Source organism: Ambystoma mexicanum, chromosome 10 (assembly GCF_040938575.1).
Source record: "Ambystoma mexicanum isolate Mex_15411 chromosome 10, UKY_AmexF1_1, whole genome shotgun sequence".
NCBI lineage: Eukaryota > Metazoa > Chordata > Amphibia > Caudata > Ambystomatidae > Ambystoma > Ambystoma mexicanum.
In genome coordinates, this window is record NC_090932.1 from 1,654,964,456 (window position 1) to 1,654,976,912 (window position 12,457).

Below are 12,457 nucleotides of genomic sequence, written 5' to 3' on the forward strand. Positions count from 1 at the left end.
TACCACAGTGCTGTGGTCCCACAAACATTCTGTAAAATGTGTCAAGGGCGCATTTTGCAATACATAATATGCCTTTCTAGTTTTCCTATTTTTGTTTAGAATATTCATCCAGTTCTACAGTATGTCCTTTTGGACAATGTTACTGCACAAAGTGAATACATCTTCTGCTTAAAAGCTTTACAGACACAACCTATATGCTGCATTATTTTTACAGCAGCTATTCGTTCACCCCAAACTGGGCCATTTTCTTATCCTGTTACTGTGGTTGCAAACAATTTTACATGTCATGACACTTATCACTACACTTCACACAACGTTCTTGCTACCTTCCAATTGTCAGATTTGAAATATTGTCGTCATCAGATTTAGGGTGCCATATGTATTCAATACATTGTGGTTTATGTGTGCTTTGTGCGTTAGTGCTTTTCCTTGAATTTTGTGTTTCCGCTTTGAATAAATGGCTTAGATTTTATATTGGCTATGGTTTGAAGGTTTCAACTTCTAAAAATACATTACTAAAATAAAATGATTTCAGAAGTTCCTTTACATTAATTTCCCCCAAATGTTGCCAATATAATGAAATGAGTATCATTTAGTCCACTTTCTAATAAGGCATTTCGATAACTCAATAGAGGAATATAGCACAATCCTAAAAATAGATGTGCAATTCCATTGGCACCGCATCATGCTAGTCAATTTACCAATCAGTGGCTACACTGTACTATAATGACAGCAGATATGCTACGTGAATGAATGTCAGCATTTGTGTTTCTGCGTAAAATCTTTGCGTTCAGTATGGGTATTCAAGTAGTGGGGGCATCGATTTAACACATGGGCGCATTTTCTTCAGTTGCACTGGTGCTCCCTCCTAAAACATTGTCGATGCCCTAGAATACCAGGCTCTGATTTATTGTTATGTAAACACCATCCAAACGGTCGTTGTGCTAAAACCCCCAATAATACAGTTACCAGATTTCGTTCACATTCCATGCTTCCAAATTATTACAAGGAATTATGTGTACTGTATACGCCTCACGCTTATCCACTAGGACCCTCTAGCCTATGTGACAAAGTAGGTAAGGCACACAGCCCCCATCCCACCCGTGCCTTACAGCTGTTACTTCATGTTCAGACTACATTCACCATTTCCATAGTTAACTCCCGAATTAATTTCCTTGGAAAACTAAAATGTGACGTTCACAAATAGGCTTAAAGGGAATGCTTGAGCACATCTTATGGCCATCACACAAACAACTGCCAGTACTATCTACAGATTAGAAAGGCACTGTACTCGCGCCAATAGGAACATTTCCCTCAACTATCCAGCACTTCTAAGACCATGATCCCAGTCTACATGCATCTGTGCTATAACAAACAACAACCTTACCTTAATTTCTCCCTCAGCACTTGATGCTCATTTAACTTGTTCCAGCTATGCCCTTTTCTTGATCCCTCACTTTCAATTTACTTCACAGACCCCAGTTGGGAGAGGCACAGTTACGCCCATCTCAGGACAAGCCTAAGAAATGGGAGAACACTACAGTTGTGATTTGGCGCAGTACAAAAGCAAATAGCTTCGGCGCAGCATTCTGGAACGGCAGGATTGGTTGATCCAGCCCCTGAGGAAATGCTGTACCAGAGTTGGAGTTGGGACACCATTTATTAAATCTGGAACTTTGGGTAAGCAGGAGAAAATACTTTATCTGAAGAAACATTGGCGACATGAAGCCAAGGCAGCTCTAGAAGCTAGACAAGTGCTACTATACATAAACTTGAATTAGAGACGTTGGTTGCACAGTGAGGCAACATTTGCGGTTCATAGTAGCAGAGTTCAGGTGTTACAATTAAGCCCACTTTAAGGGCGCCACCTTCAGGCCAGAAGAAAGTCCGTCTGATAACATTGCCCATACAACATACTCTATTGCGTTTCAATAGGTCATTTATAAGAGGCATGAAAAGGAAACAGACTGTGCGAGCTACCCTTTTTGGTCATTGCCCTAGCTCCGTTCACATTCTACCAAAACGGGTGCATAATAAACGATCAGACGAATCTAAGGAAAGCAAACCTTAAAACCATGATGGATGAAGTTCTAGTTATTTATTGCAAGATGACCAACTGCAACTTCAGTGAATGTACTAGCCACAAATATCTGTTAGGTAAGATTTTCCTGGCAATCATATCTTCTTGACCTGGGTCAACCCCAGAAACTTTTGCTTTTACTTGTGGATTATTTTTCCTTACACCTCTGTGTGGGAAATTTTTTCAACACACTCAATCTTTTACTCTTTTTATGGGTGTAATTTTTAAGACTCTCCATGGTGTCTTTTTAATATTATCCTCTGACAACTTTTGGCACATACTGCCTATTGTTGCTGGGTTACCCCCTTGGAGCTCCCCTTTTAACTTTCTCTGGCTAACCTTCATCGAACTACAGTTCCCAAGGGCAGAAAGGATCGTTGGATCCCTTTTACATTGTATTAGGTGAGACCAGCACCCCCCATCCCCCACCTTATGTGGCGTGCTTGGGAGATACCAAGTATCCCCTTTGTCATTTTAAATTTAACATTTATGTTACAAGGACAAACTTAACTTTAATGGCTGTTGGCAGTGAACCTTTTTATTAATTATTTTGGTGCACCTTTACCGCAGGCTATTTGCTCTGCCATGGTAAAGGCACCCATGGGTGCTCATTTTACCAAAATGGCACTGCTCTTTTTTCGCAACCCCACCACCCGACCCGAGATCCAGGGCGGGAAATTCCTTTGTGTGATTTTTATCTTCGGCGGTAGCCCTGTGGACTCCCCACCCAGGCTCCAGAGTGTCTGAAGGCAGGAAGCAAGGGAGGAGTCCCAAATTGATTGATGTCAACATTTGTAAAGCGCATACCTCCTTGGCAAAGTAAATATCAGTCTGACCGCAGAGTTCTGTGCTACCTGCAGTCTTTGTAGTTGGAATTTCTGAAACTCTGCAGTCCCAGCCTGAGTGCGAGAATCCAGTTCAAACTGGGAGGATGGCTGTCCTGAAAGGATTGCCACCACCCCAGGTTTGAATGTGTCAAGGCTGTTTGATTGGCTGGGTTCCTGCATAAAAGTCAGATCCTATAAGCTGAAGAGGTAGTCGACCACTGGAACCAAAACCGAAGAGGATTATGAAGGAAACGTGGCTGGGACCATTTCCAGCGACCAGAGAGCCTGCTGTGTAACCGGAGCCTGGTGCAGCCCTTCCTTCCAATCGACCTGGGGACTCAAAGCGACAACCCAGAGCCTGGTGAGACCAACTAGTGTCAAAACCTGCATTTTGAGCAATACCACGTCATGCTGCGACCTTGCGGGCTGCAATATCCTGGGACCTCGAGCCATTGTGCGGTGCACAGACTTCTGAATTCCAAATCTTGCAGAAACTTTGTGGGCATCCTGAGACGTCAATAGAATCCCAAAAGTCCCTTCACCAGAGTGCTAGACCTTGCAAACGACGAGAATCCAACCAGCGATATTCAGTCTTCTTCTGTGCTCAGGAAACCGCGCCAAATCCACAGAGCCGCAAAGAAACTATTGCCTGAAGCCTTCTGTCTCGATCTCTGCTGAAAAAGCCCATCCAGGGTCCTGTCTATCGCCTGACAAGGAATGCAGCACCTGGGTTTTTGACTACAGATTGTGAAGTCCTCCTGTTGCAAAATCATCTGTGCTGAGGTACTGTGCGCTGGCTTTGGTATTTACTTACCTTCAGTCTCTTGTGACTCCTGTGTAGTTTTTTTTCTGTGATTGGGGGGTCTCTCGTCCTGTTCACCAAGGCCCACTGCTGGAATCCTCCTAGGATGTCTTCTCTGAAGTCCATGGACCCTCAACTAACACTAAAGTAAAATCCTCACTTGTTTAAACAGTCTTTCTCAGGAACACTGAACTTTGCCAGCAACTGAGCCCTATCTCACCCTGCCTACAGCAGGATCCTAAACCACTAGGCTCCCTCTTCTACCTCAGAGAACTCATCTACCAGAATTGGCAAGGGCTGGATAATTTAAGGGGTCTGCCTTTTAAAGTAAAACAAGTATTAAAAAGTGTATTTCCTTGTAAATTAGTTTGTTGGCAACTTTAAACCCAGAGTGAATAGTTACAAAAAGTAATTACTTACCTTAGGTATGTTCTGCCATTCTGAAAAGTATATATAGGATTTACTTACCTTGAATAAGCGGTGTGCCTTCTTAAATAAGTATTCTCAAAGTCTTACTTTCCTTAGAAACTGTCTTGCCATTCTAACAGAAATTAGATAGGTGAACTTACTCACCTGTGAATTGGGTTCCCCTTTTCCCAAACGTAATGCTTCTGGGTTTCACTTTATTAATCATGTTAGGATAATTGTACGAGCGTCCCCAATTGGGTCTTGCGTCCCCTGACTTGCTGTTAGTCTGTCCAGAATAAGTCTGCCTAGGCGATACGTACCTTTTAGGTTGCTGGTAGCCCCTTACAAAAGAGTATATATACAGTTTACTTACCTAGAGTATAACTTATCTCAACATAAGTTCTTGCTTGCCTTAGTCTGTGAACTGAAAAGCAACTGTAAATTATAAGTTATTTACCGTAGTGACTAACGTACTCTTAGTCCATAGTTCCCTTTCCTCCATACTGTATGGCCGTCCCTTCCAAGGGACGGGAGACTGACCTTTTTCACCAGAAAAAAATCTTCTTCCCCTTTAAATTTAGAGGCGCGTCCCTGGGAGCATGCGCTGCCCTGACTCCGCCCTCCGGCGCCACATCCTCTGCAGCCACACACTGTATATGTCGCTTTTTTCCGCTACTCATTGTCTGTACACTTTACATAAATTGTATATAATCCCTAAATTTCTTTTGCCCCCACTACTGTTCCGAACTTGTTGACTTCCATCTTCATTGTATATACCTATTGACTATATCCTTATTTTTATATGCTTGTACAGCACTGCAACTAAACGATAAATATCCTCGTCGCTCTTCTGTACCTACTGACCTTACCCTGTATTTTATATTGCACCATTGCATATTCCTGTACAACATTGTAACCAATCTGGAAATATTCTTGCTGCTTTCTGCGCCCCAATATCCTAAGGTCTGGCGCGCATTATAAATAAAAACAAAAACACCTCAGTCCCCATTGACGCATCGACAATAGATTTAACATCGCCTAATGACACCAGTATTATTAGGAGGGAGGATGGTGGGACGTATGGAGGAAAGGGGACTATGGACTAAGAGTATGTTAGTCACTACGGTAAGTAACTTATAATTACTCTTACGTCCTATCCCCTTTCCTCCACACTGCGTGGGTGATTAAAATTATGTTGCCCCAGGGTGGAGAGGGGCACCTCAGTTCCTTGGGTTACCTTTCTCTTGGGGCTAGTCCCCTTCGTCATTCTCGGACGCGTCATATTCGCTGGAATTAGTATGGGAGGATCCTGACAATGTGGCTACCATTTGTCTCCAAGCTATCAGAGAGCCCACTTCCCATCCTCCACTCTATTGGCGGCCTCATGCCATACCACTGTCTCAGCATCTGCCCATTTCAGGAGATCGCTCCACCATACCTCTTAGCCTGGGTCTGTGAGCTGCTTTCCAGCCCATGGCTTTTCTCCTTTTAGCCAGAATGTAAGCCAGGTCCTTGAGTTTGCAGACATGTTTCAGGTTGCGTGGTCTGGTGAACCCCCCCAGCATGCATGCCCACACGGATTCCACGTCTAGCTTAATTCCCTTTTCAGTTAGTTGCAAGCTTGACTTCCTCCCAGAATTTCCCCACCTCCGGGCACGTACAGAACATATGGACCATCCCGGAATCCACCTCCCTGCACTTGGGGCATTTTTGTTCTTCAGTACCACCAAATCTGCCGATCCTTTGGGGGGTCATGTATGCCCTGTGGGTGATACATAATTGATCTGCTGCAGCCTCGCGTTCCTAGACACCTTTTTATGATATATTTGGGCCCTTTCCCACTGCCCGTCTGGCATTGGTATCTCCGCTTCCTCCTCCCAGTCCCGTCTTAGTTGGAGCAGCTCCGTACCTACTCTAGACATCACCAGTTCGTAGATCCGGGATACCTCCTGCCCTCCCTCCGAGATGTCGTACATCGTTTATATGGCGGTGTCAGGTTGTTCTGCTAGTGCTATTTGGACCACCTTTCTTTCACCCGTTTAATTATTCTAGTGTAAGTGATGTATTGCCCAGAGTGTACCCCCATTTCATCAACTAGTGTTTGGAAATCCAGTGCCTTCCCCTCTTGCCATATATCTCCAGGGTCGCCAGGCCCATCGACTCCCAGCGTTTGCGGATCCCTTTCCTCAGTTGTTCATTCCTGCGGGGAGCATGGGGTTCGGTTTCCCACAACTTGGCACGCCTTGCGCCATGTTTTCCAGCCCGGTTCCAACAATCTTGGTCGCCCATGCAGCTCTGGTTTGGGTAGCCATATCAGTTCTTTTAGGAAGTAATGGTCGCATTCCCCCCTCAACAATCTAGATTCTGCCGTCTCGTCTTCCGACCGCCACCTTACGACATATTGTAGCTGCCCGGCCAAGTGGTATATTTCAAAGTTCGGCAGGTTTATGCCACCCCTGTCATACGTATTCTGTAGTTTCCAAAGGGCTACTCTGTTTCTAGAGTTGTGCCACAGGAAGCCACTACACAAACTCTGGAGTTTAGTAAAGAAACGTTTGGGAAACATGTATGGGATGTTTGCAAAAAAGTGCAGTAGCCTATGCAGGACCACCATCTTTAGCAAGGCCGCTCTTCCTACCATGGCTAGGGGAAGCTTTGCCCAGAACCCCATGCTGTTATTGATGCCTTCCACCGCCATCTGTGTGTTATATTTATGCTAGTCTATGGCCTTTTGATATATATTAATCCCGAGGTATTTGAATGTGCTAGTCTGCCAGGCTATCTCCAGAATAGGCAGATTCTCCTGTGGGACTCCTCTGTACCTCCCCAGGGGGAACATGCATGATTTTTTGGGGTTCACCACTATGCCCGACAGTGTGTCATAGCGCTCCATCACCTCTAGGATATAGTGCAAGATTTCCTGTGGGTACCGCAGGTATAGCAACATATCATCCGCGTATAATGATATCAAATGCAGTCCCTCCCCCTTAGTGTAGACCCCCATTTCTTCATACTTTTGTCTCAAGCAGATCGCTAGCGGTTCTAGTGCTAGGATCTATAGCATTGGGGACCATGGGCAGCCCTGTCTCATGCCTCTACCGAGTTGCCATTTTTCTGAAATTATCGCTCCAGTTTAGACCCGGGCTGTTGGGGAGCTATACACCATCTTCACCCATCGCAGGTACCCTGGTCCCATCCCATATTCTTTCAAGGCTGCCATCATCCATGGACACCTCACAAAGTCGAAGGCTTTTACTGCATCTAACAAGACTATTGCTATTTCACTTGGGTGATCCTCTGCCTGTTCAATGATATGGAACAAGTTACTTACCTGTAACTGTTGTTCTCCAGCATGGGTCTGGCATGGATTCACATGCTCATGAATATTCCCCTTCGTCAGACTCGGTAAAGAAAAAAATCAGTATCAGTTTCGTTTCTGATCTGTCTTTCTTAGTAGTAACCAATCACTGGTCTCTGGGTCATACTGCCCCAGCCAATGACTGCCCTCTCCCTAAGCCACACCTCTGGCAGCCATCCTGAGATTTGGTAGTACGTAAAGTGGCAGTATGTCCAAGTGAAGAGCCGCAGAGGGGTAAGAGGGAGGGTTCGCATGTGAATCCATGCCAGACCCATGCTGGAGAACAGTTACAGGTAAGTAACTTGTTCCTTCTCCAGCATGGGGTCTGGCACGGATTCACATGCTCATGAATATAAGAATACATAGCAGTACACACATGTACAACCACGGGAAGTGGCAAAGGTTCAATATTAAGCATTACATCAAAACTCAACTTTAAGCATTTCTTACCTCCTCACCAGGCTCGCCTTAAGCGAACAGGTTGCGCAGCACTGCTTGGACGACCCTGGACTCCTCCCTGGAATCACAGTCGACGCAGTAGAATCTCGTGAAGGTGTGCGGCGACCTCCACGTAGCGGCCCTGCAGATGTCCAGCAGGGGCACACCAGACAAGAACGCCGTGGTAGCAGCGACCGCTCTGGTCGAATGGGCTCTCGGACGGCCGGGCAACGGTCGGTTCGCCAACCGATGACAGTGCATGATGCAGCCGGAGAGCCATCTGGAAATGGAAGCCTTCGAGAGAGCCTTCCCTTGGTTCACAGGTCCAAAGTTCACAAACAGCTGTGATGTCCTCCGAAAACTCTGTTCGGTCCACGTAGACCTTCAGCGCTCTAGCTACATCCAGCGAGTGGAAAGTCCTCTCGGCCAGCGACGAAGGCGACGGGAAAAAGACTGGTAACACCAAGGGCTCGTTGAGATTGAAGTCCGACGGCACCTTGGGCATGAAGGAGGGGTACGTCCTCAGCACTACCCTCGTATCGTGAAAGGTCAGGTATGGAGGCTTGCAGGATAGTGCCTGGATCTCTCCCAAATGTCGTGCAGAGGTGATGGCCACCAGGAAAGTTGTTTTCAACGACAGAAACTTCAACGGGGCCGAATGCAATGACTCGAATGGCGGACCCATGAGCCTGGTCAGCACCACGTTGAGCTCCCACGCCGGGGCTGGCGCCTTCACCGGCGGGAATGATCGAAACGGTCCCTTCATAAATTCCTTAACCAGGCGATGAGACCACAGGGATGACCGCCCTGTAGTCCTGGTGTATCGGGAAATCGCTGCCAGGTGTATCTTGATTGAAGTATGAGATAGTCCTGTTTTGACTAGCGACAGAAGGTACGGCAATACTTGAGGGGCCGTAATCCGCAGAGGGTTATTCTTCTGTGCACGGCACCAGATAGAGAACCTTTTCCACTTATGTCCGTTGCACTTGAGAGTTGAGGACGCCCTGGCCTTCGCAAGAACACCTCTGCAGTCGGTCGGGATATCGTATCCCCCAAACTCTAGTGCTGCAGGAGCCAGACCTGCAAGTTCAGCGACTCCGGGTCGTGATGAAGAATTGCGCCTCCTTCTCTGGAGAGAAGATCTGTGTCCGTCGACAGCTTGACTGGTGGGGACGCTGACAAGTCCAGAAGGTCCGGGAACCAGATCTGTCTCGGCCACGCCGGTGCGACGAGGATCATTCTGCACCGGGACCTCTTGAGCTGGTTGATGAGTCGGAACGGCAATGGAGGAAACTCATAGGAACAGGCCGTCCCAGGGGAACGAGAAAGCATCGCCCATGCTCCTCGGTTGGGGAAACCTGCTGGCGAACCTCTGGCACTTGGAGTTCGTCGCCGTCGCGAACAGGTCAATCTGGGGTTTGCCCCATTGCTGAAAGAGTCGGTCCACTTGATCCTGGCGTAGTTCCCACTCGTGGCACGAGCACAGCTCTCTGAGTGAGTCGGCAATGGTGTTTATCCCTGCCAGATGAAACGTCACCAGAAACATCCCTTGACCAACGGCCCAATGCCACAGGTCCTGGGCTTCCATGGATAGGGCCGGGGATCTGGTTCCGCCCTGCTTCCGGATGTAGAACATCGTGGTGGTGTTGTCGGTGAAGATCCTCACCACCATGCCCTTGAGGGACGGGAGAAAGGACCCGAGGGCCCAGAACACTGCCTGGAGCTCCAGGATGTTGATGTGGAGCGGCTTCTCCTCCGGGAGCCAAAGGCCTCTTGCGTGAAGATCTACGGTGTGGGCTCCCCACCACTCCAGGGAGGCATCCGTCACCGTCGCCTGGTGGGCCGGGGTCTGAAAGTCTGTCCCCGCCGCTAGAGAGCGCGGGTGCCCCACCACCGAATCGCTCATCGGAAGGTCTCGTTGAGAAGGATCCTGTCCTCGAAGCTGCCCGTTGCTTGAATCCAGCGGGTGTCGAGGAACTCCTGTAGAGGGCGCATCCGAAGCCTACACAGGCGCACGAGATAAATGCAAGAGGACATCATCCCGAGGAGGGACTTGATGGACCTCACTCTGGCCACGTCCGTGGCCAGCAGACGCTGCACCTTGCCTAGGATGGCCTTTGTCCTTTCCTCCGACGGCGAGGCCAGACGCGCCACTGTGTCGAGCTTGGCTCCCAGAAACAGTGCGACTTGAGAGGGGACCAGGTGGGACTTGGGTAAATTGATGGAGAACAACAGGTCCGTGAGCAGCTGGACGGTCTTCGTTGTGTGTTCTACGGCGAGCTGCCTTGTCCTTGCGCGGATGAGCCAATCGTCCAGGTAGGTCGCCACCCTCCTGTCTTTTTCATGAGGAAGTACCTCGAGTATACTCCGGAGTCCAGGAGCCTCTTTGGGACGAGCTTGATGGCACCTTTCTTGAGCAATATCTTACCTCCAACAGCAGTTGAGGAACGTGGTTTTCTTTCCTGGCCACGGGAGGAATGCGGGGGCACTATTAGAAATTCGAGGGCGTGCCCCTGGGCCAGGGCGTCCAGCACCCAACAGTCGGAGATGGACTCCCACACGCTGACGAACTTCGCCAGCCGGCCTCCCACGGGGTGCTTCGGTGGGGGCCCCGATGCCACGGTCGGTTCAATCTTGCTTGGAGGATGCCTTGCCACCTTGGCCTCCCTGGAGACGACGGCGGGATCCACCCGACTTGCCTCGTCCTCTATAGGTTTCCTGCGACGAGGAGCGGGCCTCTTGGCGGTACGTAGAGGAGCCACCGCCGAATCCCTTGGAGGCACCCTGCTTGCCTCCAGAACTCCGAAAGGACGGCCTTCGTTGCTGGAGAACTCCTAGGGCCTTAACTGTCTGCACGTCCGCCTTGATGGCTTGGAGGGACTTGTCCACTGTTTTTCCAAACAAGTTGTTCCCGTCAAACGGCATGTCCTAAACCTTGGTTTGTACGTCCTGGCGGAAATCCGTCGCCTTGAGCCACCCTCATCGTCTGAGGCAAACGCTGTTGCGTAGCTGGCAGAAACCGGTGTCGGCAAAGTCCGTTGCCACCATTATGGCGTGGTCCGACGCCACCTCACCTTCCTGCAGGACCTCCAGGGCCTCAGCCCTCTTGTCGTCCGGTAGGAAGTCCAACAGGGGGGCGACCTTGTACCATAACTCCCCGTCGTAGCTGGCCACGATCGCGAGGGCTTATGCTGCCTTAATTGTTCTAACCGCCGACGAGATAACTCGTCCCATTGCATCCAGCTTCTTTCCTTCGCCGTCCGGCGGGGAAGTTGACATTGAGGCCGATGCCCACCCCGCTTTCTTCTTGGCCACCGCTGAGACGACTGAGTCAGGAGTCGGTTGCGCCCTAAGGCACAAAGGTGCCGTGTCGGGGACTCAGTAATTCTTCTCGTACCGATTCCTCTTGGCAGGCATCGTAGACGGGTTCTTGAGAAGGGTGAGACCCTCGTCCCAGATGTCATCCAGCAGAGGCACGGTGAGGACTGTCTTCCTCTTGGCCTCGCGCCGTTGGTAAAGGAAACGTTCCTTCTCTTCGGGGCAGAGCTGAAAAAGCTCAGATGCCCTGGCAATTATAGCGTGGAAAGAGCCAATCTCGTCGGGCGGGGAGTCCCGGGCTGGAGGCGATGGGAGCTCCGCCCCGTCGTCGTCGCCCTGCGGCTCTGGAAGCAACTGTTGACTAGGAACCTTGCCGGCGCCGCCGGCGCTCTCGTCGTCCCCTTTGTCGGGGTCCCTCCCGTGGGACCAGGCCTCTTCGACGCCTTCGGCGAGGCCCTCCAAGACTTCAACCAGTTCCTCCTCGGAGGCTGTGTCCGTGTCCACGATGGCTACCGCCCCCCCCCCCCTTTTTCCACTGGGGTCTTCTCAATGGGCCTGAAAGAGGCTTCCCTCCACGGTGGCAGGGAAACTCTGGGCCCAGAGGTCGCCTCCACTGGTGAAGCCTCCTCAGGCTGCAACAGGGCCGCCGCGACTTCCTCGATAGAGGCCTTGGCCGGGTGAATCAGGGCCTTCTCCAGCTTCTGCAGGCCTGTGGCCTTCACCTTGGGGGGTTGGGGGTTTCACTGCCTCGGTCCCCCTCGGCTGGATCCTTCGAGATCGACCGGGGCCTCTCCAGAAGCTTCGTCAGGTTCTCAGCCTTCCCCCTTCCCTGAGCCAGCGCGTTGGCTCGTGGATGATGGCGCTGGAGAGGATGCGCCCTGCCTGGCAGCCGAGGAGCCCGACCGTTCGGCGCTCCCGGTGCCCGTGGACTTGCAGTGCTTTGCCTTCCGTTGGGCCCCCGTTGCCAGGGCGCCCTCACAGAACTTGAAAGACCGCTCGGACTTCTTCTCACCTGACGGGCTCTTTCCTTCCAGCCAGTTGGAGAGGCGAAGGTGTCGGTCCCTGATGGTCCGTTCCGACATGTTCCCGCAAAACGCACAGTCCTTCTCCATGGGCGTTTTGTCCTCATGAAGGCAGTAGAGACATTTCGAGTGCTCGTCCTCCTTGAACACATTCTGCAGCTGGCATCCAGGGCAAATACTTAACAGCTTTCCGGGCATCGAGCT

General features: G+C 50.1%; 1 protein-coding gene across 3 annotated transcripts in view; it reads right to left on the minus strand.

Moving 5' to 3' along the window:
• Positions 1–12,457, minus strand: part of SFSWAP (splicing factor SWAP) — a 964,816-nt gene that overhangs the window by 86,560 nt on the left and 865,799 nt on the right. The gene's annotated exons all lie outside the window — the stretch shown is intronic.